Raw genomic sequence first — 26,145 nt, forward strand, 5'->3', positions numbered from 1 at the left:
CATGACCTTCAACGAGTGTCATTCCTGGTCATTTCCCTGGAATTTTTGTGTCCTTAAAAATTTTTCCTATGACAAAATCTTGCACAGAACTGTGCCATCCTGAGAGTGGATGGGTCCCCACCACCCCACCCACTGGTGCCCCGAATTGCCCTGGCGGTGCCGTCAGCGGCAGCTCTTGGTTTTACCAACAAACTTCCCCCAGCTTCCTGGGGGCACTTTGCAGTACCCACCCGAGGGACTGTGCATGAACTGAGGGACTGAGCCTCGGGCTCCCTCTCAGACAAGGCTCTCTCTCTGTGGAGGGGACAGGGCCCCTCCTCGGTGCCCCCCAGATGGTTATAAATGTCCCTGGCATTTGTTTACCCACACTAGACAGTAACCAACATTCAGATAAATGAAGCTGGCGCCTGCAGGATTTATGATCTCCTCCCGTGCTTTGCATTGTTTCTTCAGGAAGTTAACATATTACAGAGCGAAATCCTTTACAAGCGTGTGCAAACACAGAGCCACCATTAGCACTAAGGCAGTCCCAGGGGTCAGACGGACCTCCAGCCTCTCACCATCTCAGAAAGGAATATGCAGCCGGTGACACTTGCTGGCTGGCAAACAGCACCAGGGTTCTTTTCTTTTTCCTTTGTATTTACTTTTTTTCCTTTTTAAGGTTCTCATTTTGAAGAGGCAAGGTGATGAACAGGAACATATGATGGGGCCCTGTCTCTAGACACTCCCCTCCCAGAGAGCCAGGAATTAGGGAAGGTAAATTAGGGTCAGGAAAGGTGGTGTTTAGTATGTTTGGACAAGGCTGGGAGCATGTGGGGAATCAGCGTGAGGCATCCCACCTGGAGGAGGAGGCTAGGCTGCGCCTCTGTTCCATAAGCCCGGCTCCACAAAGTCTAGCCAACATCTGGAATGGATATCAAGAGACACAGGCGGCCCTCACTGGCGCGCCGGTCTACCTTTGTACTTTTCGTTGCAAATTGAAAAGCAAAACAGACATCAAGGATATATTTATATAACTGTCTTCAAGTTGCATTTTCTACTCCCATCTGCTGCACATGATAAGTTTCAAGTGTTTTCTAATAAAAAAAAAAAAAAAAGGAGGGTGTGGTGGGGTGGAAGGAAGCCTGGGTGTGCGTGTGTGCGCCTGAACGTATGCTCCTTATTTGGTGTGGAGACTGAGATTTCTTGGGCTTTGTTGAAAAGGAGAAGTTAAAACATGCAGTCTCTGAAGGCATTACTGTTTTAAAATGTTCTGATCATTTGCATGTCGCGCTTATTCAAAAAATTTGCATTGGATCACATTAAAGAGAAGGAGGATATATTTCTGAAATTCTTATACTCCTTGCTTTAGGGGAGAAGGTTAATGGGGAAAGAAGCTTATCTTTTTGTTGTTAAGTTTTTGGAGAAAAGAGAAATGTGGAGGTGTGAGATGGTGGAGTGAGATATTTAGGGAATAATATAGCAAAAGATAGAGGTATAACAGGCATATCCAAGATAATTGAGGTTTTCTACATTTAGGTAAGGATGTGAATCCAGATGTGACTTGCTGATTTTCATGAACAAAGCTGGACCCACCATCAACCATATTTGGTGCAGAGTTGGGCAGTTCGGAGACCAGTCACAGCCAAAACTAGACCTTTACTTTTCAGTTAATAGGAAATGGGAGTAAAGAACTAGGAGAGAGCAATTCTACAATTTTTCTTTTACCACTAGGCCATGCTAAAACATGAAAAGCAAAGTAATAAATCCTGAGCCAACAACCCAGATAATTCAGGATGTATTAAAACAAGTGAAGCCAGGCACGGTGGTTTTGGCCTATAACCTTGTAAGGCTGCGACAGGAGGATCACTTAAGGCCAGGAGTCCAAGACCAGCCTGGGCAAAATTGCAAGACCCTGTCTCTACAATTTTTTTTTTTAATTAGCAAAGCATGCTGATACATGCACATAGTCCCAGCTACTTGGGAGACTGAGGCAGGAGGATTACTTGAGCCAGGAGTTCAAGGCTGTCGTGAGCTATGATTGTGCTACTGCACTCCAGTCTGGGCAACGGAGTGAGATCCTGTCTCCAAAAGAAATGAAAAAATCAGTCTAAACATCGGGATGTGGATGGGTAAAAGTAAGGTGTTCTCCATGCTTCAATTAGCTGAATATTCTTCCAGTTTGTCACTTTGAAGGTGACAGTCTATCTGGAATATTTTAGAGGAAAGGCTGGATGCCCAGTTTATCTATTGATTGCTCCCGAACCCATATTTCTACTGGTGGTTTTCCCTCTGTCCATATGCAGACGAGCTTCTACAGATCTGGAAATGTATATCCTTCATTGGCACACTGGACAAGAAGACCATCAGTCATATGCACTTGACTTCTCAGAAGACATGAGGGCTGCCTCCTGATTTCAGCCAGCAGAAAGTGATGGAAAGAACAAGACTTTGAAATGAGACAGACATGAGGTCAAATCTGGGCTCCCCTGGTTACTGCCATGTAACCTTGGACCAATTACTTAGTCTATTTAATTCGCAATGACCTCATCTGGCAAATGAACCTAATAAGAAGTGTCTTCTAGGGTAGGCTGAATTCACAGGTTAACGTTTGTAAAATGTTGAAAGTGTACTTTTGGTAGGAGTTAGTACAGAATCCATCTCTGCATGCTTTCCCACTGAGTGAAGTCTCAGCCTAAGGACGCTTTTCATCGAAGCTTTCCATACACCCACTACCAAGTGACTGGGCTCATCACACCAAGCTAAATCTGTTTATTGTCTTGACCCTACCTGATTCAGACCCTCCTGTTAGCAGATAGAAGAGAGTTAGTGGCAACTGCTGGATGCCTCCTATGTATCTCATGCCCATGACAAGCACTTTTCATTTGACTCGGCTACTTCTCTCTTCTGTTGGGAAGAGCTGAAAAGTGCCTGAATTCCTGAGCTCTTTAACTGAATGTTTTTTCTCCTTGGCATGTCTTCAAGTTTACTTCCTTATGAAAGGGACTCGACTTGGGCATGAAACCTGCTAGCAGGTCTAAAGAGGGCACACAGATGTGCTAAGAGTCTGCACGATCAATGGGAGTCCTCACAGCTAAAGGGACCAAGCCATATACTTCCACGCAAAAACTATTTAAATTTGGGTACCGTTATTGTCAGATCACAAGTAATTATTTTCTAAAATAATGCATGCTTTAGCTAAAAATATATGGCTACATTTCTTTGAGATACAGTGTAGAACTCTACTTCCACATAGAAAAAGAAAAACCCACAATCATAAAGTATGACTTCACCTTCCCTTTTCTCTGTCAGGTGAAAGCAGAGAGCATTCAGAAGTCTGTCGCTTGACAGGGTGAATGGAAGCCTCTTGTCACTCTGCGGCACAGGCCCCTGACATCTGCCTTCCGCAGGCACAGAAGCCACGCAGGTTGGCGGACTCCTGGTAGACGAGCCTCCACGAGACCCCTCTCTGTCTCTCTAAGGAAACTAAACAGAGAAGCCAGCAGGAGACTGGCCACGCTGCGCTGTTAGCTCCTTGGGCTTTGCTTATCTAAAGAGAAGGAAGCTGAGTGGTAAAGAGGAAGAGAAGACACCAAAGCTCCCAGTGCAGGTGACGAATCCAGACCCCGACTATGCAAAGCACTGACTGTGCAACGTGCCTCTGTTTCCCCCTCCATAAGAAGGGATGATGACAGCACCGACTTCATGGATTTGCTGGGAGAATTTAAGGAAAAAAAAAAAAAAAAAAAAAAAAAAAAAAAAAAACCTGTGAGGCACCTAGGACTGCACTTGACACTTAAGAGATTACTCCAATAATGCGAGTGCCTTTGCCATTCCAGGGGGCCTGCGGTAGGAGTGACATCTCAGGACCCACCCCCACAGGCGAGGGGACTTTGCCCAAATGCTCACCACTCACTTCAGAAGCAAACACAGGAGGAAATCCAAACCCTACCCACAACCGTGGCAATTTTTTAATGGCTCCACACCTTGTTTTAAAAAGCTAACATTGTTTTATGAGAATAAAAATGGTTCATGTTGGAAAGATGGATAAAAATAATAACTCCTATGATGGTGAAATTCAAAAACAACTCTGTCAATGTACTTTTAAAAAGTATATATATGTATTTGTAGAACAATTAAAATATATTAAATATATGTATTTATATGCATGGATAAATAGAATTTATAAGAAACCATTGGTTTGGACTAAGCTCCTGCACTAGGCCCAACAGATTAAACCAAAATAGAAATAGTGGTACTCAAGTTCCATGCCACCAAAGTGAAATCAGGCAGCTGATCTGAGATCCTGAGAAATCAGGAGAGAGAGAAAGATAACAGCCACATAGCAGGCCAGTTTCAGCTGACGGGATAAGGAAGTCCCCTGTTTCAACCCTGCAAGAAACGTCACTGCTCTTTGTTCCCCGTGTCTGCCTTCTTCAGCCCTTTCCAGTCTAGAAAGCCAAACTCCCCAGCTCAGCTCATCATAATACTCATTCTATTTTATAGAATGAGATGGTGCCCAATTCTAGAATCACAAAAGCCAATTCAGATCTTTAAACTAAATTGGTCACGATTTTGTCTTTTGACAGCAACATACACACATACACTCACACATACAATGTTTTCACACTTTCAGTCCTGGTTCCTGTCATGTTTTCTGTTGCCTTTTTCATTGGGGGAAGAGTTTCAATTACATCAAATTTTATAACTTATAAAAAAAAAAAAGTGTTTCTCCAAGGTTAAGCAAACATGTTGCTAGTTGGTTATGAACTTCGGTTGTTTCTCCCTGAAAAAATTTCCAGTCTTGCTCAATTTCCAAAAAAGACTTTGGACTCTTACCTAAGCCTTGTTTGTCCAAAGAGGTCAGTATCAAGCCTACATGACTTTTTGATCCAGAAAATAGTAGTCATGTTTCAGTCATTCTGAGATAGTCATGGAAAATTACAACCCAGATGTTCACATGGGATCTTCTTTCTGTTGCCCAGCGCCCCATGAAGCTCTTGAACAAAACTAGAAGGTGAAAAATAAAGTCTCGCATGGTAAACAAAAAAATAAGATAATTTTGTGGTAGTGTCTCTAGGCTGAGGGAAGAGAGGGAGGAGAGCAGCGAGCAGGGGCTGAAGCCCACAGGTCTGGCCAGAACACAGTGGAGGAGAATGTGGCCAAGTGTGTACTAACGGATTCCGGCCGGGCTGCGGTAAGCCTGAGAACTGGCTTGGCCATTCACTAGCTGTGGGCTGGGAGAAAATTACTTCACTCCTTTCTCCTCAGTCCCTTCATCTGTAAAGTAGGAGTAAAAATAGTAACACTCGAATAATGTTGATGTTAAATACTTCATCTATATCAAGAGCTTAGAACAGTGCCTGGCACAAAATGTGTTTCATACATTTTGCAAATAATATAAAATGAAAGGGCTCAAAGGAATTGTTTCCAACATTTACCATGTTAAGATGCAAAAGCTAATATGGTATAATAGTGGTTGCTAGGATCTGGAGACAGGAGGAAATGGAGAGTGGATACTTAGTGGGTACGGGGTTTCCTTTTGGGATGATGAAAATCTCTTGAAACAAGAGAGAGGTGGTGGTTGCACAATGTGAATGCATTAGATGCCACTGACTTATACACTTTAAAATGGATAATGGCTGATTTTAAGTTATGTGAATTTTGCCTCAATTTTCTGAAAGAGAGAGAGAAAGAAGAAAGAGAGAGGGAAAGAGAGCAGGAAGAAAGCTATCAGTAGCAGTGGGCTTAAATGGCCCTAGGGAAGCACGGCTTTTGAGAGGAATCCCAACCTTCCAGGCTGGCCTAAACTGGCTCTCAGGTCAAGGCCATGGCCATCTTTTTTGTTGTTATCATATTCATTGTTTTTAATTGATTCTATAAATGTATACTGAGGACTTTCTACACACCCATCCCTAATCTACCAGGACTTAGAATGTGAAAATAAATTAAGGTGATTATCATCCAGTTTGAGAGTGAGGAGGAGCTATGTAGAAAAGTATCTATCATATCTATCAAAAGATATCTATCATGTAGTATAAGGAACGTCATGATTGAGCTGCCACAGGCTACAGTGGAGGTTACACCCAACTCTAAGACAAGGGATCAGGAAAGACAAGTCCTACTAAGTCTTGAGATTTGATAGAAAGACAAGAGACAGAAAAGGCATTTCCTAAAGGAATTTCCAGGCAATCACCAAAATTATACGAATTTAAAAAGATGCCTTTTATAATAAATTATTTTATCACTGCTGGATTGTGTTAAACTTTTCAATGAGCTTAAATCATTCATGGAAAAATAAAATAAGAACATGAAAAAGATCAAAAAGATGGAGGAAAGGGAATGAAGAGAAGGAAAAAGAGAATAATTTAATGACTTTATTCTAATATCATACGTGGAGGAGTTAACCAAGCAAAGAAATGTGGGAATGACCCTAAGTACAAATGAGATAAACAGTGATAGAAAAATCAATTTTAAGAATCTAACCAAATAGTAGTTTCAAGTTAGTTAATGGCAAAGACATTAAGATTTCATGTTGCCATTAAGATTTCATGTATGTGTCAATGAATTTGACTTTGACTCACATAATGATGTCCCTCCAAAATATATCTTCTTCTCATCCCATTTTACAACTACGTAAGTTCTAGAAAGTATTTCTCCCAAAGCAACAAAGCCAGCAGGGTACTAAAGAGTCTAGAAATGAAACCACAACAAGATAATTAGAGGCTCAGTGTCCTAAGGATGAAGAAGAGAATTCCCCACAGGAGGCATGGTGCCCGTCAACTAACATCAACCAGAAATACACCTGATCCATGCTTCTCTTCAACAATGAGAACAGAGAGTGGCATCATCTGCCTCTGGAAAAGCTAAGCTTCATGTTCACCCAAGGAGGATCAAAAAGAGGTTTGGAGCCCGTCAACCTTAGAAGTGAGTTGTAGGCTGTGAAAAGTTGTACTCCATGTCTTGCAATCATTTTTAGCTCCAAACTCTATAAATCTATAATAGTCATTGTAACAGGAAATTGTATAGACTCAAAGTTCACCAGAAATAAAAGCCTGAGCCAAACCCTGTTTTCAAATGACAGGGCCACTTGCTTCTATAGGTGAGTCAGGGCAGCCGCAGATAATGGCATGGAGTCTTTGCTGGGAAGAGGCTGTCTAGGATAAAAGGAAGCACTTGCCGATACTTTATTAAAACCTGGTTAAGGCTTGGAAACCTTTAAAATATGTTGGATGGGTTGAGGGTCTTTCTTCCTGACACTTCCATATTTAAACTGATCTGTAGCTCAAACCAAAATCCCCCTCCTGTTGTTCCTATAGCTCTCTGATAAAAATTCCAACTTCAGTCAAAACGCCAGGCAGACTGTACCATGGAAAAAGTTCTCACTTCAGAAGAACAATTGTCTGCTGCAGAAATAAAGTAATGCCATTCCTATGAAATCTATAAACTCAAAACAGGGACACAGAACTAGTGGTTGCCAATAACTTTAACTTCATTTATCTATATTTGGCAAAAATTGTGCTGCAGCTGGAGATGAAATGCTGAGCTAAATAACTGCAGAGACGTGCGCTCCAAAACAGCAATTACTAAGCTGTGCTGCCTTGTGTAAGATTTCACTTTTATTTATTATATTTAAAGCAACTCTCTAACTCTGTACAGTACAGACAGCATTGTCTATTCGAGCGATAGCTGCTCATAACAACATCTCCACCTCGCTATTTGTCCAAGAAGGTGCTTTCAGAGAGGCAAAAGTCTCTCTCGTGGCCACATTAACACAGCTTAGATGGCAGCCTCACCATCAAATGCACCTCTCTTTTGTCCATAATTGGAAGAAACTATTTTCATGTTCAACTCAAACTTGGCTTATCACATACTGTGCACAACTCTGATGATGGTTTTTTTTTTTTTTTATCAGTGGAGATATTGATAATTATAATTGGAAGGCTGAGGAAGAGGACTATAAATATCCCATCAGCTGCCACAGAGTTGTGGGGGAGGAGAGGTGGCAACCTACGCCTCTGAAAGGGGCTGATGGAGGAAGATGGATCCTCACAGCCATTGTCTACCCGGCCCACATCTGTTTCTTATAGTGGGTGATGATTTTCATAGAATCATAGAAATTAGAGATGGAAAAGACCCATTAGGTCATCCAGCACAGCTCTCTGCCAGTGCAGGATGATTCTCTACATGGAAGATGATCTCTTTGTTCTTCTACAAAGCTGCGATATTCACGAGTGTCTTCCCAACAGAGGATGGCTTTAAATGGCCTCCAGGGGTAAGGGAGCTGAGGCACAATTACAATCCTACCTCTGCACAACAATAGCCTTTTATATGTTTACAAGGCATGGCAAGATGGAATGTTAGCAATTTACAGAGCCTAGCACAAATTCCACTAGGAATGTTCAAACTCAATACAGAGGACATTCAGATTTTTTTAAAGGAGGAATAAGGAGCTAGCCAGGCATTTATTGAAGTTGTTTTTTAATCCAGTCCTAAAATTGTTTCCAAAAGTTGAACTCCCTGGGATTTAACACACTTTTCTTGTGTTACCATCACTCAGTTTTCCCGTGTAATGACAACCTAGCTCAACTTTTGACTTAATAAATAAATCCATTTCTATTTTTGAAACAAATTGCTGTCTCGTAAATTTGATACTGCCTTTGATCCCTGAAACTTTACAAAGAGAGCCCAAACATTTGCCTCATCTTCACATAATCCCCCTTATCTGCTGTGGTCTATCAAGAGCCTAGAAATGCGTTTACCCTTTGCATTGACTTGGTTTCTAGTTCTGATTCATGCTGTTTTCATTGATGGAATCTTCAATTTAAGAAATATCCACAGTTTGGCCTATCTATGCTTTCTAATCAATAGACACCAGACTTTGTTTTTTCCACCTTGTTTTTTTCCTACTCTATTAGGCAATAACTCATGTTACCACCTTCACATGCATTTGTGATATTCTGCACGTAACATAAAACTCAATAAACACTGACTCAGAAAGTGGGATTTAGCCTTTTCGAGTTTTTAGAGGTACATAGTCCAAAACAGTGAGTATAGAAGGCTCTCTGAACCAAGTTAGGAACACCAGCCAACTGGAATGTGAACTATTAATCTCACTTCTTCCATCCATAGATTGTCATCACCCTATACCCAGTGACTGAGCCATACTTAGGTCTGAAATATTTGGATGCAGACGAAGCAAGTCTTTGCGATTTCCGAAGGAAAGGCTTCTGTCACACAATCGCATGTGAAAGAGTGGCATTAAGTTGAGAATTGCTGGTAATATTATTTGTTATTATTATTATCATCAAAAGATATTTAATTAGACTCTCTTTTATATGTGAATGATAAAACCAGTGAAGTGGTCACGCTGATTCTATAGTAAGCCATTCTGAGTGCCTATTATACACAAAGCACAGCGCAGGAAAGGGCATGGTAAGCTGAGTGTGGCCCAGACTCCATCTCTGAGAAGCTTATAATAGGGTGAAGGATACGGAGACAAAAACGGCAGCTCTTAATCCAGGGGGCTACAGGAGGTAAGCACAAGAGAGTTGGAAGCAGAGATGGGAGGCATGACTTTGCTTTACCTTCCAGAAACCCCACACTGGCATGGGGAGTAGTGATGTGCACCTGTGGAGGAACAGTCTATAGAATGGGGATACATATGTTCCAGTTTTCTGATATCTTTCCATTAGTGATTCTGTAACCAAAACCCAGATAAACGGGTTATGATGGAGTCATCAGCAACACATCCCTTTTTAGGTTTAACTCAGGGGTTCTCTTAAATCAGGATGGTAAGTGGGAACCAGAAAAACCAAGCTTTGTCTGTCTGATCCTGCACTGACTGGGTCATGTCGGGCAGGTTGCTCATTCATTTGCCCAACCTGCTCATTCGTGGCAGTCACTCAGTGTCTCTGAGCACCAGTTTCTGTAAAACTTTAAGTATGACATAAAATGTAACATACTTTATGTCCATAGCAGTATCTACTCTGTTCTGAGGGTCAGTTAGATGATATAGCCAGCCTGAAAAGTCTAATTCTCATGAATTTGCAAAGAAATATTATCCTGAGTGATTATTTTCTAAATCTGTAAATGTAATCAGTTTCTTAATTATCTGCGCATGTTCACACATAGTTAAAGACATTAAGTTGGTGTGTTTCTAAATTTCTTTTTTATACTGCTCTGTATTTTTTATTCATTCCACAGATATTTAGTATGCGTTTATTATATGCTAGAGCCTGGGCAAAGGATTATGAATGATTACGAAGGGTCCCTTGGTTGAGTGCTATTTTAAAAGCGTTCAATTTTTGAGATGGTACTTACAGTTACCTTTTTGATATTTTGGAGTTAATTCTGTGTCTAATTCTGTTGATTTCTGGAAAACTAGTCATAACAAACCTTGTAGTCCTGCAAGGTTCACCCTTGCCAGGCGTGGGGATGAACGTCCCTTTGCACCTGTGTGGAAATTTGCTTCCATGTGTCTAGGAGTGGACTGGGCTCTTTTGGGATGGCCTTGGCAACACGCATCCAGTTCAGAGTACCAAAATGCTATGTGTTTTCTGAATCTAAGGGATTCAGTGAAAGGTGGCACTACAATCACCTGTCAAGTTTGCAAGGGATTTCCCATCCAAAATCAGTTTTTTCTCAATGTTTTTCTTTTCCACCCGATAAATCACATACAGCCCACAATTAGACTCTCTTGGCCAGAGAGACACTATTAGAAACCAGTGTTCCTTGCTCGTCTTATCTTGCTATGGAAAATATGGTCTTCCCTGAAGAATTCCGTGTAATGCCCTAAAAACATTCATTCTCTTCTTCATTTCCCGTTTCGCTGGCTTGCAGATAGGGCTTCCTGCCTCTTTCTTGCTGTTTTCTCATCCTTGATTTTCAGGGTGGAAACCTCAGTACATTTCCTCAAAGTGACAAATTATTGCGAAGGCACCAATTGGTTCAGATCTAAGTGGACAAGAAACAAAACTGCACCCCAGCTGAGGTGATGGAGACACTCACCTATCATCATGAGGGGAAGAGGCTGGAGGCTGGGTCATTTTCCAAACCACCTGCTATGGTTGTTTCACTCTTTCTTTTACTCAGCCCTTTTCTTGTATTTACACTATTTTGCCAATCAGTGTTGAGATCATGAAGACACAAACCATGACTGACTCATCTTCTAACATCCTTTAAGAGCCAGCAGCTAGCATAGATCTGAAAAATGTCCACTAGATGCTTGAGAGGTGATTTTGCACTGATTCAGCTGCCCTCTAACCACTGATTATTTTAGCTCAGGCTCTGAATGAGCAATTCAGCCCATCACGAAGGGACAGACAGAAACCAATTCATCCATAGCAAAACTAGACCAACAAACTTGATCTTACTAGCACCACTCTCCAAGAAACAAAGGAAACCAGCCACAAACAAATGAATAGACGATATCTGAAGATACATGCAATCCCAGAAGACTTGTGCTTTCACTCTGTTTCTCAGACTGTAAAGATTTGGGTGCTCTCTATCTGGTAAGCTATGCAACTTGGTAATTTTAGACAAATTGCTTAACATCTCAGTGCCTCAGTAAATCAGTCCATTCTTACACTGCTATAAAGAACTACCTGAGACTGTGTAATTCATGAAGAAAAGAGGTTTAATTGACTCATAGTCCTGCAGGGTGTACAGGAAATATGGATGTGGAGGCCATAGGAAACTTACAGTCATGGCAGAGGTGAAGGAGGAAGCAAGCACCGTCTTTGCAAGGCCAGAGTAGGACAGAAAGGGGAAATGCTATACACTATCAAACAACCAGATCTCATGAGAACTTACTCACTATCACAAGAACAGCAAGGGGAAATCTGTCCCTGTGATCCACTTACCTCCCACCAGGCCCCTCCTTCAACACTGGAATTACAACAGGACATGAGAGTGGAGTGGGGACACAGAGCAAAACCGCATCACTCGATATCTTCATTTCATTGAGATGGGTGGATAGCCAATATCCTGGCATCCTTTGAGATCTGAAATTCTTTTATTGTATTTCTCCCAGTTATCACTCAACATTGACTGGTTAGATAGGATGAGCTGAAAACCAAAAGTTTACAGTTTAATTCATTTCTAGAAAGAAATATTAAAAATTTATTTTAAGCAAGGTACCATGCTGGGTGATGGAGGAGCTTGAAGAAGGAGCACAACAATGCTTTCATCACTGAGGGTCCTTCTCTGGATGGTGTCATAAAATTATAATTCAGGAAAGGATGGCTAGAGAAAAAGCAGTTTCTCAGCAATTATGCCACTGCCATAGCATCATCAAAATGAACTGTGCACAGTCATGTCATGGGTTTGTTAGGGACGTGCTTTGTTGAGGCTAGACAGGGCTCACATCTCTCACCTACTGCCACTTCCCCTCCACACCCCCAGTACACAAAGGCCTTCTCCCTGGTGCCAAACTTCACTCTGCTTCCTTCATGTGAGGCCAGACCTTACTCAGGTTGTGTCCTCTGTCTAGGACATGTCTCTCCTGGGACTTGCTATTTACCCTTTGACCCCAGCTTATCATCCACAGACTCTCCACTGCCCTCCCTGATGTCCATCAATGGCTGATCTATCCTCTGGGCTCCCACTGCCTGGGCACAGAGGCCCTTTTCAGCAACACCATAGGATCACAGTTTTCCAGGTGGAGATTTTCCTCCCCAGGCCCAAGTTTCCCCAGAATGAGAGCTTCTCTCTAACTAAGCTGCCATCGTACCAACCCTTAGCATCGATGGGCATGTGTACTTGCCAGGAAAATAGCTGTTCTTTATCAAGGCCAAGTGGCATGGGTCCATCAGACTCTTTGCCTCTGGTAACCCCAAAACTGAATAAGAAACAATTTCCCTGTACAAAAGCCAGTCTCACATTCTAGAAGCCAAATCCCCTTAAACTCACCCCTTCTTAACAATGCTAGAGAGACATAGCTAAAGGCATGAACCTTGGGCAGCATGTCAGGAATCTGACAGAAATGTGCAGACAGCCAAGGCAATCTCAGTCTCTTCTCTATGTAGGACTCTGCCTTTTTCTCTATCTCTTTCTCCTCAGCATATTACAATGGCCATGTGCCCTCCCATGGGACTGTCCTCTTCCTGAGGACAAGAACGGCACCCCACCCAATGCCTTAGATCATGCAGAGAATGTACACAGATGGCAAGTACTGAATTTAATATAATTAATAACACAATGAACACTGCTCTATGGACCTCACAGGTACCAACTCATTTAGTCCTCAGAATGACCCAATAAGGAAGTGTAGTGGTCAGGCTTCAGAAACAGAAACAATAGGAGAGATAGATGGAGAAGACAGATAGATAGACAGACAGACAGACAGATATACATGTATATGCATGTGTATATGTGTATATATGTGTGGATATATACACACATATACACATATACATAACATATATATATATATATATATATGTATATATAATATATGTATATCCTATTGTTCCTATTTCTGGGGAGATCTGAAGACAATGTTTTTCTATTGAGTATTATATTACACAGCCATTGTAATATGCTGAGGAGAAAGAGATGGAGAAAAGGTGGAGTTATAGAGAAGAAGCTGAGATTGCCCTGGCTTTCTGCACGTTTTTGTCAAATTCCTGACATGCTGCTCAAGGTTCCTGCTTTTAGCTAATCTTTCTAACGTGTGTGTATAGATATATACACACACATATACATATATACCTACACACATATATATGTATGTGTATGCAAGTACATAGATATCATATATATATATACACACGTGTGTGTGTGTATGTGTGTGTGTGTGTGTGTGTGTGTGTGTGTGTGTGTGTGTGTGTATCCTATTGGTTCTGTTTCTGGGGAAGCCTGACCACTATACCCCCTTACTGGGTCATTTTGAGGATTAAATGAGTTGCTACATGTGAAGGCTGTAGAGCAGTGTTCATCACGTTAGTAAGTATATTAAATTCAGTACTTGCAGTCTGTGTACATACACATATATATGTATAATATGAGATAGAGACAGAGATTGGTCTTAAAAAATTGACTTATGTGATTTTAGGGGCTACAAATGCACAAGCTGCATGGTAGGCCTGCAGGCTGCAGACTCAGGGAAAAGTCAATGCTGCAGCATGAGTCTGAAAGCAGAGTCTGGAGACAGAATCCCCTCGTCCTCGGGGCATGTCAATCTTCTTCTCTGAAGGTTTTCAGCTGACTGGATGAGTCTTACCCACACTATGGAGGGTCATCTGCTTTACCCAAAGTCTACTCATTTAAAGGTTAATCTCATCGTAAACTACCTTCACAGAAACATCCAGACTTGTATTTAACCAAATATCTGGGTAGCATAGTCTAGCCAAGTGGACACGTAACATTGATTATCACAGGAGGGTATCATCTTTACTCTGACTGTTACAGAAGCAGAAAGAAAGACACAGATAGTTTCAATGACTAGCCCCAACTCACACAGCAGTATGTAGTGCCATTGAATTTGGCCTGGGCAGTCGTCCCAGGAACTTATGTTCTTAAACCCTGAGCAGTGCCACCCTCCTGTGAGTTTCAGCATGGTATTCCTTATTTTGGTATGAGGCTGTATAAAGGGCAACTGCTGAAAATGCACCATCTCTTTCTGATATTGTCAAGTGGGTAATGTTATAACACTGAACCAGAAATGTAATTCCAAGTCACAGAACCCAAGAGGTTGACTGTATACTTAGCTTGGTTGCATGATATCAGCCTAAACATCAACCCAAACCAATTCACCAAGCCCTTTATGGCTGAGAGGAAGGCACTTCTGTCAGGAGTTTCTGGCTCATCTGCTTTGGTTTTTGGCACGTGTGTGCATGTAGACATGTGTATGTCTGTGTGTGTGCATATGTACATGCATCTTAAGGAATCTGCTTCTGGTTCTTTGGGGACACTGATGATGACGGAGTTCTCTATTTCATCATCTATAACTACTTCCTGCCACACAGAACAGAATCCTAAGGGCCCCTAAACCTGTTTGAAGCCTCCAATAGAGCGCCAGCTCACTGTATGGTTAACAAATCTGGGTTTGAATCTTACCTCTGTCACTTTATAAGTAAATATTCGTATAGACAAGTTCTTTAATCTCTCCAAGTTTGGTTGAATCCCTGCAATGGGGCTGATAAGAGCACCCACCTGGGATGGTTACCGTGGGGATGCAGGAATGATGCGCATGTAGAAGCAGCCCGGCGCCTGGCAAGGGGCAGACACAGCAGATGACAAACACCCTTCTGAAGGGCGATTACTGCCTCATATCAATGTTTCCTCACTGAAAACTTTTCACAGGAAATATGCCTAACCAAGGCAAGCGCCTCCTTCAGAGTCTGTATATGCTTGGCTGGGCATGGTGACTCATGCATGTAATCTCAGAACTTTGATAGGCAGAGTCGGGCGGATCACTTGAGGTCAGGAGTTTGAGACCAGCCTGGCCAACATGGCAAAACCCCGTCTCTACTAAAAAGACAAAAATTAAGCAGGTATGGTGGCACATGCCTGTAATACCAGCTACTTGGGTGGCTGAGGCAAAGAAACATTTGAACCTGGGAGATGGAGGTTGCAGTGAGCTGAGATTGTGCCTCTGCACTTCAGCCTGGGTGACAGAGAGAGACTTTGCCAAAAAGGAAAACAAAAAAGTCTGTATATACCTGTAGGCTGCAGAAGAGTCAGGACTCCCAAAGGCTGGCTCTAGCGGGAACCTGTCTAGCAGGACCTTCTTGCTCACCCCATGCTGGCGTTTAGCAGCCCACTTTGCCCCAGGCCACCACCCCCAGGTGAAGCCCTCCACATGCTGTCTCCATACAGGGATCAGCCACCTGTGGAGGTCCATTCTTTCCATAGGAAAGTGTGGCCCAGCTTCTCCACCGTGGTGTCTGTGGGACTGTGTCAAATCTGGTACCACTGCCCTGGTTCTGCTAGAGACAACCATACCTTAATCACCCCATGTTTGTTCCAGGAGGAAAATCCTGGAAGTGATCTTGTGTGGGGCACTAACTTTTCTCAGTTTTCTGTAGGAGATTAAGTGATTCTGTCTTCTAAGCTCTGACATCATTTCAAATGCATGAACATTGGCCTGAAGCTTAATAAATTTCAGCCATCGTATATTCTCAACTTTTGCTCAGGCTGGAGTTCCTCTGCTTAACAAAAAACAGTCATGAACCAGATGAAAGCAATTTTCCCACATGGCACCTTCATCTTATTTTCCAGTCTCTGAGTAAAAGACCACACCTCTCACCTTGCAGCTATCACAGAACACGGGAAAGTCTGCATGGCTCTCACAGGAAATGATGCACATTCCGCAAATTCCCCACAGGGCCCAGGGGCCTCCCTGCTCCTGCCCCACACCGTGCAGTGTGCATCAGCACAGAGGTGTGGAGGAGCAGCAAGAGTAGAGACCAGCAAAGGTGGCTGTGTGGCTAGGGGTTGGCCTCCCTCAACACTGGATGAATTGACATTGAGCACGTACTAAGTCTAAGGAAATCCAGCTGCATGCTGGATTTACAGCTGTGTACAAGACAAGTATCAGCCCTCTTGGTCTTACTTTTTGGGGAATGCACAATTAATCACTTACATTGCCATTGTTATACTTGCTACAAAGGAGAAGGGTGGGCCATGAGCAAATGCAAAACAGGGGGACTGGATGTGGTCAGGAGGTTGTTAAACCCTGCCCTAGAAAGTAAGATTTTAGTTGAAATCTAAAGTGTGATTAAGAGTGAGCTTGGTGAAAAAGAATCCAGAGAACTTTACAGGCTGAGTTGAAAAAGATGTGGGACTGGCCAGAGGCAGTGGAAGCCCACTGTATTCCAGAAACTAAAAGAAGTCCCCAGCAGCTGAGATACACAAAGCAGGGAGGAGAGAGGTTCAGGCTGGTGCACCAGGCAAAAGCCAGCACTGGCAAGGCCCTGTAGAATACACTGAGTTTCAATTTTTTTTTTTTTGAGATGGAGTCTTGCTCTTGTTTCCCAGGCTGGAGTGCAATGGTGCATCTCAGCTCACTGCAACTTCCACCTCCTGGGCTCAAGCAATTCTCCTGTCTCAGCCACCTGAGTAGCTGGGATTACAGCCATGTGCCACCACATCTGGCTAATTTTTTATTTTTCATACAAATGGGGTTTTAGCATGTTGGCCAGGCTGGTCTCAAACTCCTGACCTTGTGATCTGCTTACCTTGACCTCCCAAAGTGTTGGGATTACAGGCATGAGCCACCACACCTGGTCAGTGAGTTTCAATTTTATCCTGTAAGACAAGGAAAGCCACTGAAGTTTAGGCAAAGGCATGAAAAGAGCAGGTATCTCTCCTAAAACACTATTTTGCCCTATGGATAATGGAGTTGTAGGAGGCAGAAGCAGATGAGATTCTACCAAAACCTTGTCCACCCACATTCATAGCAGTACTACTCACAACAGCCAGAAGGTGGGAAGAACGTGAATGTTCATTGATCCACAAATGGACAAACAAAATGTGGCACATCCATGCAATGGAATATTACTCAGACACAAAAAGAAACACAGCATTAATACGTGCTGCAAGGTCTGGGAACCTGGAGACTATTATGCTCAATGAAAGAAGCCAAACATGAAAACCCACATATTATATGACTTCATTCATATGCCACACATAGAATAGGCAAATCCATAGAGACGGAAAGCCAATTTGTGACTGCCAGAGGCTGAGGAGACAGAGGAACGGTGAGTGATGACTTAATGACAATGGGCTTTAAATGTAGGATTACAAAAATTCTGAAACTGGAGGATGGTGATGGTTATACTACACTGTGAGCGCACCTAAGGCATCCCTGAACTCTACACTTCAACACGGTTAAAACGGTAACTTTTATATTATGTATATTTTTACTGCAGTAAGAAAAAAAGAGCGAGTACTGTGGTTATATAGGCAAGACTTGAATGCAGCTCAGCTGAGGATGGTAGCAGGGGTGGTCTTAACCATTGGGTAGAAGCACCAGGTGTCAACTTGGCAGGCTGGGTTTTTGTCAAGTTGGGGCTACAACATACAATAGCAGGAAGCCCAGGAAGCTGGACAGCCAGCCTCAGAAGGTCAGCAACAGGAGGAGGCGGGTTTCCTGTCAGGCCAGCAAACTCAGGCCAGGGCAGAAGGCAGAGCGGCTGAGTGGAAACCCAGCCAAGGGAAAGGGGCCCCACAGTGCAGCGCCAGATGATGCTGCTACATCAGAATGCATCCTCGTACCACCAGATCTCCCGAGAAGCCCAAAATAAAGATTTGTATGTTACGTTTCCCAACCATTAAAGGTAGCAGCTCATTCAAAAACTTTGAAATGTGTGGGCCGTATAAAACATATCTCACTGGGGCGGTCACTTTGCAACCTCTAACTTAACACGCTCTTAAGCTAAACATGGCATCAAACCAGGACCCCGACCTCCGAGAAGGTTACAATTTAATTTGGCAGATGAGCAATTTATCTAAAGTAAAAAGAGATATGGCAAACAATGCCACAGGAGTCAGTGTCAGATGAGTGAGTAGAGTTTGTGCTTTGGGTTATACATGCCAAGGGAAGAGGAAACTGGAGAGTTGACACAAGGATCAAGAACAGCAGAAGCTTCCCAGAGAGAGGGAGAGATGGTGTAAGACCAGAGAGTAAGCACACACATGCACACATGCACACGCATGCATGCACACACATACATGTGCACGCATGCACACACGCACGCACATGCACACACACGCACACATGCACACATACATGTGTACACATGTACACATGTGCACATGCGTGCACATGCACACACATACATGTGTGCACACACATGCACGTGCACACACATACATGCGTGCACATGCATGCACACACACACACAGAAGCCTGGGGTACATACAAGGAGAGAACCAAGGCAGCACCTCTCATGCAAGGTATGAGACAGAGACCCAGTGTCTGGAATGGGCACGCAAGGATTAACCCCAAGGAACAATGCGAGAAGTGAGTGACTGAAACCAGGTCAGAGTAGCCAGGGCAGCCCAGGGATAAACCCCTCTGTTCTTCTTGCCCCACCTTCACCCCATGGGTGAGGGAGGGATTCCTGTCCCAGGGTTCCGGGAATGATCAAACACAGGTCACACAGCCCTGGAAAGATGAGAGGTGCTGCTGTTTATCGGCCACATTTCCTCACTGCCTGGGGGAGGAGGACACTGCAGGCCATACAGGGTCAGCATTTGGGAGTGGAGCCCAGTGAGCAACCAGAGGCTGCGGGAGGCAGGCTTTGTAGTACCAACAGGGTGGGGTGCCCCTGGTCCTCAGGGGAGGGTGTGGTTGGCTTGTTTGAATGATGTGGCGAGCTAGCAGAAAGCAAAACCTGTTAGGCTAAGGATGGGGTGAGTGCAGCCAGTCCGGCCAACTGGCTCTAGCTGAGTTGGGAGGGCTTCCCACCCAGTGGGGGTGTATCGGACAAAAGCAGGGGAAGTCAGAGCTAGGACTGTGGGGTCCTCTGAGGCTCAGATATGTCAGGGCAGCACCAGACATTTAGTCCTTATAGGACACTCGCTCAGAACCATCTGATCAAGCACAGTGGGACAATGTCACTCCCTGCCTAAGACTTGCCCACTCTCCACGCAGGTGGAAGGCAAGCTCCTTAGAAAATCACCATGCAGATCTGCTGCTTGTCCGCTCCTGCTCCAGCATGGAGGCTCTGCCTCCGCACTACAGCCTCTCCAACTGTCCCTGGTCCAGGTCGGGCCTGGTGCATCTGAGAAGCACAGCAGTGAGAAAGCCAGGGACACCTATTCGCTCGCCTCCATTGCTCCCTACCACCCCCCGTCTGGACATCCCGGTAAGCCCTGCTGGTGGCATTGCTGTAAGAGTTGCCCCTCCGTGAATACCGCACTTCAGTGTTTACAGAATCTGCTCACATGCATTACTGCATTTCTTCTACTCAGCAATCCCTAAAGTAGATATCATAAACTCCATCTCACAGATGAGAAAATCGGGTTCAGAGAGGTTAATTAACTTGCTTAAGATCCAACTGTGAACAAATATCAGACCAAAATTTGAAATGCAAGTCCCTGGTCTGAAAGTCCAATATTGTTTCCCTAATACCACCACTTCCATTCTAGAAAAATAGTTCTCCACATCTCTGCCCTCATCCTCTTCCCAATGTTGTCTATCTTCAGTCAGAATGACAAAGTGCTCCAAAATGTATTCATGAAAAGCAGTCCTTCCAGCCGTTAACAAATCATCTAGCATTTGGCCATATGTTCCATTAGGTCTTTAAATGGAAAATGTCACAGATGATTCCCCAATTATTTCCTTTGTAAGGTCTCCAAGCTAGCAGCAAATCTTCCTGAGTTCAGAGACTACAGTATAAAAGATTGCATGTGTATGTGTGTGCACACATATGTGTGGAAGTGTGTGTGTCCTGGTGTCCTTAATCCCCCAAATATGTGTCCTGTTGATAAACACATCATAGGACTGTAATAAATGCTTGTTGAAGTGAAAATAAAATTCATCTGAGTTCACTTAAATTTCACAAATAACGTTTCTACAGGCTACCAGCGGCCATCCTTAGGAAAAGAAAAGTTTACTTAGGGAAAGGACTCACCCCTGGCTTGGGTGATGAACTGAAGTCACCTGCGTTCATATGGAACATGAGCGTATACTGAACTGATGTCAATTGCACTTTGTTTTCTTTTTTTTTTTTTAGCTAGGAATAATATTAAAATTTATTGATATCAACCTAGCTTTGGAAAGATAACAAAGACATTCCTACTCTTTTCTGAGGGAACATTATAATAAATTCAGTCTCTAAAAGCCCTGTACTTACTGAAAAGATTGCACTTTGAAGAGATTTGAAAGACAGTATACCAAATTGTATAGATCAGTGGTTTTATTCAAAGTGTAGTCACCAGAAGAGCAGCACTAGCATGTCTGTTTAAAATACAGATTCTAACTCCTATCTCATACCTAAGGAATCAGAACCTCTGGCATGAAGTTTCCAGATGATTCTAATAGGTGCTGAAGTTTGAGAACCCTTGGTAGAACAAAACTATTTAAAATGGTAGATGAAGTCCTTGCCCATGCCTGTGTCCTGAATGGTATTGCCTAGGTTTTCTTGTAGGGTTTTTATAGTGTTAGGTCTTATGTTTAAAGCTTTAATCCATCTGGAGTTAGTTTTTGTATAAGGTGTAAGGAAGGGATCCAGTTTCAGCTTTCTGCATATGGCTAGCCAGTTTTCCCAACACCATTTATTAAATAGAGAATCCTTTCCCTTTTTCAAATGTTCTGTCAACTGTTCCTATTCCCATTTTCATAGAAGACAAAGGGGAAGTAAGGTCTATCAGCAGCCAGGGTTGCTGAGCCACTCCTCCCTTCCACCCTAGCATCTTGTTTCTGGGAACTCACAGGGATGAGCTAGAGCATTTGTCCATGTGGGCCAAGGAGAGATTGATTATCAAAGCCAGACATGCCCTAACCAGCCCACACCACCATGGCCAACAGGTGTCATACCAACAGGTATCACAGTCAGAGTTGGAGGAGGACAGAGGTATGTGAAAGCAAGCAAGTAATGTAGAGACAAAATTTAAAAAAAGGGATTTGGGAAGCCACAAATGAGCTACCAGATAAGTAGCTATAGGTGGCAGGCAAATAGACAAGTCACCCAGAACCTTGAAGTCCACACGCACCAGGCCTTCACCCAGAACCTTGAAGACAACCCGCACTTGGTGGGTCATTCCCCACAAAGATCATGCCACTGATTGTGTCATGCTCACAGGAACAGACGCACATGTCGGTGGCTTCAAGTCTGTTCCACCAGCAACGGGCAGCATGGCACCAAGTGAGTCACATTGGTTCTGTGACTCAGTTCCTCAACTTTACACTGGAAACATGACTATTTCACAGGAGTCTTGTAAGACTGAAACAAAATGATACACATGACAGTGCTCAGAATAATAGTTGAATGAGAATGTGATAGGGTTTGGCTGTGTCCCCACCCAAATCTCTCCTCCAGTTGTAATAATCCCCATGTGGCAAGGGCAGGGCCAGCTGGAGATAATTGGATCATGGTGGTGGTTTCCCCCATTCTGTTCTCATGGTAGTGAATAAGTCTCACAAGGTCTGACAGTTTCATAAAGGGGAGTTCCCCTGCACAAGCTCTCTCTTGCCTACCTCCATGTAAGACATCCCCTTACTCTTCATCTTCTGCCGTGATTGTGAGGCCTCCCCAGACATGCTGAACTGTGATTCCATTAAACTTCTTTGCTTTATAAAGTACCTAGTCTGAGTATGTCTTTATTAGCAGCTTGAGGACAGACTAATATAGTATGTGTGGGTGGCTGAAAGAGGTGTGTTTATTGAATGAAAATAATCAAAATCCACAGTTTTGAACACCTTGACCAGATGTCTGGCTTACCTGAAGAGCTTTACATGTATTCTCTACTTCCCCCTTCACAAAGTAACTCTATTAGGAAGATAATTTTACTATCCCCATTTTATAGATGACAATTTCCTCGTAGAGAAATTTGGTAACGTGCCAAAGATCACACAGCTAAGGAGTTCCACAGAGGCAGCCCAACACAGGCAATGGAGTGGAAGTCCCCCCATGACACAGGGGCAGCCCAACACAGGCAATGGAGTGGAAGTCCCCCCTCCCGCCACCGTTAATCACAGAACAAGATAAATAAGGAGGAAGAAGAGGGAAAGTAAGTTTCATTGATCAAATTGTTCGATCCTCACAATGACACTATGAGGTAGGCATTGCTTTGACCCCATTTCACTGGTGAGGACATTGAGGACCCAAGAGGCTGATTAATTTGCACTAGAGAAATGGAGGAGAGAAAACAGATGGGATGTTGGGAACCACAAATGGCTTCTTTAGCCTATTTGTGCTAAACAAGAGATTGAATCGTATGGCCAGTCTTCCTGGGTTCAAATCGCAGCTCCATCATTTACTTGCTGTATGACCTTAGGCAAGTCAGTTCACCTTCCTGTGCCTCAATTTCCCCATCTGTATAACTGGGATAATAATAGTACTGACCCCCTACATATCATACACATGTATCCCAGAACTTAGAATAATAATACCAACCTCACAGTCAGTTGTGAGGATTAAACCGTTAATAGATACCGAGTACCTGCTACCCAGTGTGATCTGCACACCATCAGCAGCACCTGGGGGCTCTTTAGAAAGACAGAATCCCTGCCCAATGCAGTCACTGACTCTGAACCTGACCCCAAGGGATGTGTAATTTGTATTCACATGGACCTTTGAGAAGAGCTGAGAACAGTACAGGGCAAGTGCTCCTTTAGCAAATGTCTGTGGTATCATCACAGCCACGGCCTGAGTGTGGGCAGGGAGCAGGGAAGGGTGGAAAGTGAACCAGGTAAAGTAAGTTGGAGCTAGACTGTGGAGGGCTCAGCCCAGGAAATGAGGCATCCTGAGGTGACAGAGGAGTGTGGGCCTGTGTTCCCCAGGCCTGGCTCCCGAGGGACCGCTGAACAATCAAGTTGCTCCTTCTAACTCTCCCCCACTGTGTGGTCAGGACTCAAAATGAATCAAATGAGAAATTCATGGCAAAGTGCGCTAGGAACTGGGACACGCTATGCAAAAGTGAGGGTTCATGACTGAAACAGCAACTGCCTTCCCAGGGGAGGGGAACCTGGGCCCTGGGATTCAGAATGCTATTCCAAGAGGGAACAGAATGGATCACCCTGGGTGTGTGTGGGGGCCAGAGGCTGAGGATGACAAGACAATTCTAAAAGTCTATTATTTTAGGACATCCCCAGGTGGTTCTAAAGGGGATTGGTGACTTAGAGTGTCAGTTCTCAAATGTGGGAGGGCACCAGGTCTTTCCTGAGGGTAATTTGGACACAGGGTCTCCGGCCTTCTTCCAGAGCTCCTGATTCAACGGCTCGGGGTGGATGAGTTTGCTGGAACTCCTGTAACAAAAAACCACACGCAGAGCTGCTTAAACTATAGGGTTTCATTTTCTCACAGCTCTGGAAGCTGGAAGTCCAAGATTAAGGTTTTGGCAGGGTTGGTTTCTTCTGGGTCTGTGAAAAAGACTCTGTCCCAGGCCTCTCTTCCTCTCTTCTAGCCTCTGATTGTTTGCCAGTCATCTTTGGTGGTCTTGATTTATAGAGACATCACCCCAGTCTCTGCTTCTATGTTCACATGGTGCTGTGTGCGTGTATGTGTGTGCATGTGTGTGTGTGTGTGTGTGTGCATGTGTGTGTGAATGTGAATGTCTCCTTTTTTTTTTTTTTTTTTTTTTTTTTTGAGATGGAGTTTCGCTCTTGTTACCCAGGCTGGAGTGCAATGGCACGATCTTGGCTCACCGCAACCTCCGCCTCCTGGGTTCAGGCAATTCTCCTGTCTCAGCCTCCTGAGTAGCTGGGATTACAGGCATGAGCCACCATGCCCAGCTAATTTTTTGTATTTTTAGTAGAGACGGGGTTTCACCTTGTTGACCAAGATGGTCTCGATCTCTTGACCTTGTGATCCACCCGCCTCAGCCTCCCAAAGTGCTGGGATTACAGGCTTGAGCCACCGCGCCCGGCCCCGTGAATGTCTCCTTTTTATAAGAACACCAGTCATATTGCATTTAGGACCCACCAGCTCCAGTATGACCTCATTTACAGGAATTACATCAGCAACCAGCGTATCTCCAAAAACAGTCCCATTCTGAGGCACTCAGGGTTAGGACTTCAACATATGAATTTTAGAAGGATGCAATTCAGCTCTCTCTCAATACAGATTACTCTGCCATTGTGCCTTTGTTCCTGAACTCCCACACGTCCTCTGGGAACATAGCCCTGGACTTCCCAGAGTGGTCACCAGTCAGTGCCCACCTCTGTGAAGGTGCCATTCACAGCTCATTGGTGCTGTGTCCCTCCAAGTCGCTCTCTTCCAAGACCCCAGTGATTCCCAGGGCAACTGCCTTCCCAACACATCTATGGAGCTGAAAATCTGCAGTTACCATGGTTAATATTCCTGACTTGATTGGCACCACCAGTAATTGAACGGCAGTCTCTCAAGCGCAACACAATCTATTCATTAGCTTCTATTGTGTTGGACCATTGCATCAAACCACATTATTTTTCTGCTATGGAAAGGAAAAAAGAAGAAGAAACGAAGAAAGAAAAGGCAGTCATGAATACAACAACGCTATGTTGCCATATGAGATGTTGCAGTTTTGCTTCGAGGGTGAAATCGTTCTAGACGGAATGTAATGTTGTACCAGCTCTGGCCCCATCAAGAATGGTGAGATGTAAAGTGAGAAATCTTAATTTTGGTGGCACAGTCACACAGAATCGGAGCTAGAAATCAAAACTAGCCGAGTCCCAGTGTTTGTGTCATGAAGGCAACTGCTCGTTTGTTTACCATACTGTCAACATGCTCAGAGCCATCTCGGAATCCGCGTCTCCCGTACGTCTATTTATACCTTACCCCTCTTCCCAGCACTTTGGAAATCTTTTGTGAGCTTGTGGAAGTTTTTATCTGATGACTTAATAAAAAGTACATGGATTGGTAAAGTTCTTGGATTTTTATCTCCGGTTTCTATTTTTAATCATCATGACAAATGTTTTGTTTGTTTTTAAGCTAGAGATGCTTTACTTTTCTTACTGGAATTCCACTTTCCTTCTTTTATTCATTTACTTCTCACTGATCTCATTCACAGTTCCTGGAGATATCCTAATATCATACTGTGTGGCTATACACACAATTACATTTTAAATAATAAAGAAAATGCAATAACAAGAAATGGTGGGCTTTGGGGGTTTGATTGTTTTTAACATTCCAGCATGTAATTGTAAAACTCTTCTGGTTTTTTAATTTCTGGCTTAGTTAATGGGAAATTGTAAGACTTTAAAAACTGAGTGTGAACAACCTTGACTGTTTCCTGCTCTCTGGGCCCACGTCACTGAAAGCTGAGAAACAGCTCCACTCAATGGACTAACATCACTTAGAACCTCCTTCTCCTCAACGCTGGCCCTTAGCTGTGCGTGTGAATACCATCTGGGCACTTGTGGATTCTCTCTTCTTCATATACTGCCTCAACTTATCCCTTCCATTCACCTCTTCCCTATGTTTCTCAGTTTACCATTCTGCCACCTTCCTACAGAACACCTGTTCCTCATCCAGACCTTATCACTTCATACCTGGATTTGGAAATCACCTCTCT

This window comes from Saimiri boliviensis, chromosome 1, assembly GCF_048565385.1.
Source record: "Saimiri boliviensis isolate mSaiBol1 chromosome 1, mSaiBol1.pri, whole genome shotgun sequence".
NCBI lineage: Eukaryota > Metazoa > Chordata > Mammalia > Primates > Cebidae > Saimiri > Saimiri boliviensis.